The sequence below is a fragment of the Ammospiza caudacuta genome, chromosome 2 (assembly GCF_027887145.1).
Source record: "Ammospiza caudacuta isolate bAmmCau1 chromosome 2, bAmmCau1.pri, whole genome shotgun sequence".
In the NCBI taxonomy this organism is placed as follows: Eukaryota; Metazoa; Chordata; class Aves; order Passeriformes; family Passerellidae; genus Ammospiza; species Ammospiza caudacuta.
In genome coordinates this window covers 55105953-55113935 of record NC_080594.1, presented here as the reverse complement: position 1 = coordinate 55113935, position 7983 = coordinate 55105953, and positions in this window count along the sequence as shown.

Here is a 7983-nt window from a genome sequence, read left to right as displayed (position 1 = left end):
ATATCCACCAGAAAGACAGTGAGTAAACTAACAGTGTTATTTCATTTGAATGCATCTTCAGCTGCCTGCAGCTTTAGCAGGGCACAGAAGGATAAATTGTTGTTAAGTTTGAGCAGTAATAGCAAGTTGTATAGAAAATTTGTAAGTGCAAAGAACCCTATTCTGTCACCATTTGATGTCAGCAGTGTCACTGTGAGATAGGAAAAACTTTACAGTCTCTTGCAGCAATGAAATCTAATAACAATAATAATCATATGCAGAAATTCTAGGCTATTTACTATTTAGCAGACTTTAGAGACATCAGTTCGGAAAAATGCATTTTCCTCAGCTCTCTCTGTTACAGTATCTGTTAAGTGATCAGATCCTGGTAATGTTTTACAGCACGTTTGCTGCTCCTCTTCTCCAGCTGCACCTTTGCTCCAAAGGATGAGCACCTTTTGATTTTGCTCTTTTTTTTTTTTTTTTTTTAGCAGCTAAGGACAGAGGATATCACCTTTACTGTCCAGCATCTAGCTCTGTCCCTTATCCTAGATTCTTCCTTGTCTTTTAGGCTGAAGCCTCCTTCCTATGAGTTCCTTTTAGACATTCCCAGCATTGTCATCTTCCTCACAGAAAGCAAAGAGAAATGTTCTGAGGTGCATCTGCTCTTGGGCAGTTCCAAAACTCAGTTTTCTGTCAATACTGCAGAAAAAAATTGGAAAAATGGCCAGTGAAAAGAAGCAGCTTCTTTTGGGGCATTATTTGTTTCATCACAAGGTATTTCAGGCAGGTGAAATGCACTCCTATCTGAGCATGCTTGTGTCTTCCCACTGAGTATAAGGAGAACTCAGGGTCATTAGCTCAAATGTAGACTGCTACATTGGATGTATTCAAAAATAGATGAAGGGAACCCTAATGACATTGTTTTGACTTTCCCAGCCTAGTAATGATGCTTTTTCTGCAAGTGTTTGTTTGGAACAACAGACTGACTTTTAAATGGAAGTCGGTCAATATAGAGCAGTTTTTCCTTTCCTTTATGTCTACCTTTAATCATTTTACAAATAGGATTTGGCTTCCATGTAGTCCATACATGCATCTCATTTAAGGTAGTCACTTTAATAACTGCCTTACTAATAAGAAAAGAGGCATTTCTGGAGCATGATTCTTCTGACCTATTTAAAACACCTGTATTAGCATGAGATGAATTTCAGCAAATTTAACTATTTGCTGAAAACTGGATCAAAGCACTCGATTCTGGGAAATTCTGGCAACAGCCATCTGTTTTTAGCCTTTGGGAAGGCTGATACCACTGTGTCAGTTGTTTCCTATTGTGATGGTTTCTGGGGGCTTAGCCCACTGTGCTGTGCAAACACACAGAAGCTGACAGCTCCTCCCCAAAGCCCACAGTATGTGGAAGGAGCGGTAACAGTGGATGAGACAAAAAAGCAAATAAGATTACACTTGCCCAGATAAAAAGTAAGGCTAATAAACCATTTATTTCCCTTTATTTTTAACAAGGTTCCTTTTACAGGCTTTTCTAATATATATGAACTGCAATTGGTTAAAATTCAGGTTTCTTACAATTTACAGCAATAGAACTTTGCATCTCTAATGTCTTCCCCACTTTGGAAGGAGATGATTTCTGCTCAAAGGTCTTCATGAACCTTTAAACTTGTAGTCAGTTTAAGGTCTTTATAAATGTTCTACTCATTAATGCTCAGCCTTTGGAGACAGTCCTCCTGAGAGATTTAAAACCACTTACAGCAAGACTACTTAGTTGAAAGCAGATTTTTAAAATGTTTTTTTTTGAGTCATCAACAGTTCATAGCCTCTTAAAAGATTCTGTGGAGCAGTACCATGCATCAGCAGGCAGCGGCGGGAGCCTAATGAGGCAGAGTCATAAAGCACACTCAGCATGGTATGTAGACCACTTGTTTTCCTATTAAACAGTCGAGAGAAGATGACTTCAGTTACTGCCAGTTCTTCGGCACCACCAGTATTAATGTGCTGTTTGCATCCGGAGGTGGCAGGAGCAAATCTCACAGCCTGACTGCCTGGAGCCATTCCATGGCACTGCTGCTTGGGTGGCTCAGTCCCATCCCCTTGCCTAGGAAAAGCTGCCCAGGTACGGCACAGCAGTGGCTGTAGCAATGCAAGGTGCAGCACGTGCTTGCCCTCCCCATCAGCTGCTATTCCATCAACGTGTTTACTCCTCATCAGAATGCTTCGGCAAGCTCAGTCTGAAAGGTAACTTTCAGAGCCACAAAGGTGGCCCAAAGTAGCATCAGCTGGACTTGAGGAAATCCCTTCCATGTCTCCAGCAGGTACTGTGTCAAGACTTTCACTACCCTGAGCAACCTTGTTCAAGCAGTCCCTGTCAGGAACAGGGTGTCAGACTTGATGCCATGGTGAGCTCCCTTCCAATATACTTCATCCTCTGGGTTTCTGTGGAGATTCAGTCATAACTGGTTGCCACAGGAAGGAGTTCTCTGTTAGCAGCACTTTCAGGATGAAACATTTTTCTCCTTAGCTATTTCATATTAGTGTTCCCTCAGCATAAAATCAGCACTCCAAACATCTCACTGTAAATGTATATTCACCACACCCCTCTTAAAATGCAGAAAACAAGGCAAATTGTGACTGTAACCTTATCTAATCTGCTCTTGTTCTTCCTGACTTACAACACCCATCTTTGTCTATCAGCTCTACAAATGAATCTCACCAGTGACTAAGGAGTTGCACAAACAGCTGGATTTACAGAGACAGCTCAGGCAGAGACTTGGCTCCTTGACTGCATGGAAACAATGAATAAAAAAGCCTGATCAATTTAGGAACTTTAAAGGGGTATCAAATATAAGATTAATGTTCTTGGATCAAGACTGCTCTGGTACAACTACAAAGTATTTTAGGAATACTTTAGCACTACCTGGTACTCAGCAAAGGAAAGAAACATTACATCCTCTCTACTATTCACCTCTTCCCCTAGCTCCACATAACCTAACTTAGTACAAGCAAAATCAAACACAACAAAAAAAGAACAATGAGTCATAAAGTAGAGTAATTAAATACCATTTTTCAAAGCTGAGAAGTGCTGCCTAAAATGTAGATTTATATCATGAGAAGGCCATGTAGTTATAGGACAACTGGGTAATGGCTTTACTGAAAGAGGGTAGTTTTAGTTAAGATATTAGGCAGAAATTCTTGATTCTGAGGGTGAGGAGACACTGGCACAGGAAAAGCTGTCCCAGAGAAGTTCAAAGCCAGGTTGCATGGGGCTTTGAGTAACCTGGTCTACAGGAGAGTGTCCCTGCCCACGGCAGGAGGTTGGGACTTGATCATCTTTAAAGGTCACTTCCAACCCAAACTATTTGATGACAATGATGTTCCAGATGCCCACCAAGCCAGGAACAAGATTTCCTTGCTCTAGAGAAACCTGGAGACCCGGCTGTTACTTGAACATCTGAACCCAAGCCCTTCTGAGTGAGTGGAGACCTCACTCAAGGGGCTGAGAAAATTTTTATAAAGGATTTACAGTTCATGGGTGTTCCAGTAGCCAGAAGTGCACTGAGATGATGAAGATACTGAGGAGGAGGAGGGAGCATACAACCAGATAAGCCCAGTGGTCATCACTGGAGGTATAAGGCAGTACCTGCCCAGGCAGCCACTCAAGGCCTGTTTTAGGAGCAGCTTGAATTACCACAATCCTTGCTTGGGTTTTTGCTATACACCTGGCCTGGGAGAATGTGCCAGCTTCCTGATTAAGCCATCCGATATTGTGGGGCAAATGGTGTCCCATGTGCTCCAGAGAGTAAGCTCTGGTTGCATTTGGGAACCAAACTTGGAAGATTATCCTCTGCCTCACCACAAGACTAATGAGGATCTCAGCTTCAGGGCATTGTCCAAGGACACTACAAACACATCCAGCATATACTCCTCAAAGAAAGATGGAGTCTGAACAGAAACTGCACTACTGAAAGCTGTGGACTATATATGGAGAGAGCATCGAACCTGGGAATTGCGACAAACCAGCTCATTACAAGATAAGGTGGGAAATTGCAGTGCCCAAAGAAAAACAGTCAGCAGGAACCTTCATGAGGACTCCTGACTATGAAATCAGATTTTTAACAGTACATAAGGGTGGACAAGTGTACTTCCCTAAGAGCAACTAAGAGGTCAAATTACCATGAAAAAAGAGCTTGACAGTCTCATCTTGCAGCAGGGAGAGAGATTCTGTGAGACTTGAGATCTATGAGGCTGATCAACCTGGAGATCAACCTGGAGGCTTCATTGCAGCCACTGAAACAGGGCTTGTTCCTCATGGCAGCTCCAGGAGTACCCTTCAGCAAGATACAAGAAGTCTGAGTGGGCATTTAGTCTTTGTTCAGTTGAGAGAAATCTCTTTGTGTGTCTAGGACAGACAGACACTTCTGCATGTTGGGGGCCAGCACAGAACACAGCCTTTGGTTTGTACCCATCATCTACCCACAGGAAGTTCCAGAACAGTCAGGAACAGCCAGAATCCTGTTACATGTTCACCCCAGGGCTGTCCAGACACCCTGCCCAGGCGTGCCTTACATTACGTTGCCATACTGATGCCACACATTTCTCTGCCAGGGAGGTGAGACACAGGAGAATCCTAGCAAGAGGACACCTCCACTTGCACCTGGGCCATGCTTGCAAACTTGGTGCCTGTATAGATAACAAATCTAATTTGCAGGCCATGTCTCTCACGCAAGGTAGACATAACCACTATGTCCTCCAGAATCAGCTACTCTTCCATTATGGTCAATGTGAACATTTGCAGCTAATTGTGAACACACTTTAATCTTCAGTCATAGTGTTTTTATTATCCATGGATGCTGCTATTTTATATTCTGTGTTAGTATTCAAATAATATTGCATATGAATAGCATAGGGTGAAATAGACCAACCAGTTAATAATTTTAAATACAGACCTCATCAGCAAAGAAAAGCTAGAGAAATCTTGGTAAAATCTGACCCCTTGCACTTTCACAGTAGTGAGCGAGCACGTCATATTCAAAGTGGTTTATTTGATGCTAAAGTGTGTGTTGTCTTATTAATTCACAGTTATGTCCATAAGAAGCTTTGCAAACAAGGGCAAGGGAACAAACATGATGAGCAGACACAATGTGCATTCAAATAAATTTTTTTCACTTACTCAAGCAATTGGAGTTTTAAATTATTTATAATACTGTTAAAGTACAAGTTAAATGTACCACAGCCTGCTTTCTGCAGATAAGTCAGTGTTAGCAATTTAAACCTTCATTTCATATCACCTCTGTGATATTAATGGGGTTGAGAAGTGAGACAAGAAAGTGAAGAAACAGGCCTTTTTGTGTGGATCAATGAAGCCATGAAGTTGCAAAGCTCTATGAATTGGTGGATTTGAGCAAGGAGTGTTAACTATTGGGTTGTGTTAACTATGACCTATCAGTCTGGTGAGAAAAGCACTGTGAGTCATCCACAGATTAACAAGAGTCACTCATGTCTATGAATAATTCTGCCCTCTGTTTTCCATCAGAAGCAAAGCAAAACATCTGCACTACCCACAAGTATTACTCATGGTTTGTGACATTCTGTCAGCCAGCGTAGGTCGCTGTATAAAGAACAATACTTGGGCTCTTGCTTCTGGAGAATAAAAAATTCAGGAGTGCGAGAGACCCTGGGCAGCCAGTCCCAGTAACCAAGGGGACACTTTCTCAAGCATTCCTCCTGCTGCATTTGATTTGAGGCCTTCTGAAGACAACACATTTAGTCTGAACAATACACTTTTTAACGCACTCCACTTTCTTTGGCCAGAATTATTCTATTGTAAAAGGGATTATTCACATCTTGTGTTTTACTGTTAATAAAGAGATTTCTGTTTTAAGAGCTCCTTCTCTTGTTGTCTCCCATTCTTCTCTTTCAAAGAGATTGGCTGTAGATCCCAGTATGACCACAAGTGACTTTGGGAACTGGAGCATTTAGAAAGCCTTTATCATACAAATCAGTCTTTGGCAAAAGGAAGCATCCCATTACTCACTTAGTGCATCTCATTGCAGTAAATGAATGAGTAATGGGATGCTTGACACAAGAAAAGGTATTGAAAATTAATTCAGCATAAAATCTCCATGTATATGAATCCCTCACTGTCCTGTGATAGATTTGATGATTCAAGAGGATGGTTCAGTTTTCTCTGGATGGGGACAGCTCTGATCTGACAGGCAATCAATGAACAATGATGCTGCTCTGTGACACCTTCCCTCTGGACCAGATTGACATAAGTGGAAAGACAGACTTGCAGCTGCACAGTTCTTCAACTGCTCAAGGACAATGAGAGCTATAATAAGAATGTACTCTTAGATAAGTATTGTGTTTCCATCTTCCTAAAATTCAGATTTTGTTCTGCGATAACAGAAGGGAGTAGACAACATAATGGGCCTCAGAGCTACACAAGACAGTGCTGGCTTGGGAATCCCATCCAATCTTCTGCCCAAACAAGAGAGCACTGCTGCCAGCACATCTCCCAATGTCCGCACCGGCCTGATGGTGCTGCTAGCACAGACTATCAAAAATACAGGATAGGTGATACTGTACTTCTCTATACACAGCTTCAGCACCTGACATTTGTTTTGACATAGACAACTTGTTTGGCACTGTCTTAACAAACACTCCCTGTGCCAATTTTCTGCCCTGAGGGATTTGGTTTTAAAAAAGTTTAATCAGATCTGTCCACCTAAATGATCTGTTCACCTTTTAAAAATTGACCATTTAAAACAAAATCAAGTACATTATTCTACAATTTTTGCCAATTATGTTTTCACATATATTCTTATTCACTGAAAAGTAACCTATTTTTGCTTAATTTAAATTAATTTTCTATAACAAGACCTTGAAACACACAATTTCCTTCTAGTCAGAGCTGGCTGTTTTAGCACAGGAAGAAAAACCCACACAAATTTAACAAAAGAAAAAAGAACAGAATTTTTTTTTAAAGAAAAACCAAAGATTTTACTCACTTATTGGTCCAGAACTGTTTATACAGTTTTTCAAGTTCTTTTTTAAAGAACAATTTGCACAATGCTAAACACAATAAATCCCCGCAGAACAAGTTGTATGAATACAAAAAGCAGAACATGTAAAAATCCACAGGACTAACAAATACTGCTGAAGAGATATTATTTAGTGGATCAAACTGCTGCAATATAAAAGTAGTACTTGATAATAAGCACCTAACCCATTTGGATAACCTCTATTCAGAAATGTGGCTTAATACAAAATGATTTTTATAAATAAAACACAGGATTTAATATTTACATAATATAGTGTTTGGATTCTTAACCCGATAAATTGCAAGTTCATTTTAATTGGTTGAAAACCTGTGAAGTCTAGCACTGCAGCTGATTAGAGATCTGTTGTCTTAATAAAAGACTTAACTATACCTTTTTGAGAAGAAAGAAACTAGATTTTGAATTATTTACTATTATGAGTTAAAAACTTTATAATTTAATTTAGTCACTTAAAAATTAGTGGTATTCTAAACTGTAATTAAGTTATATTTCACATATAAGAAGTTAGTAATTTCAAATAACTCCATGTAACAAGGTCCAACTCTCAGTTTCATACTTTTCACCTGATACTTTTTTAAGTTTTTTGCCATTTATCACTTTAGGAACTTTTAAGTGCAAATTCTTTCATATGCTATGCACAATGTAGCATTTCAAACCTACTTAATTTGCAGGTAATAGAGATCACCTACTTGTACTTTTCTGAACTGCTAGATTGACTTCTTGATGGCATATTGTCTTTGCCTTTAGTGAAAGATTCTACAGGACATAAATCTCTCATATCCCTGAGCAATTGCTGTTAGCTAATGCCACTGGACTGACTCAGCTTCAGAACTTTGTTTCGCAATGCCCACAGAAAGTAACTGACTTCCATCAATGATTGTCATCAAAGACTGACTTAACTGTAAATGTTTATATAGAAAAATGTTAGTTTATT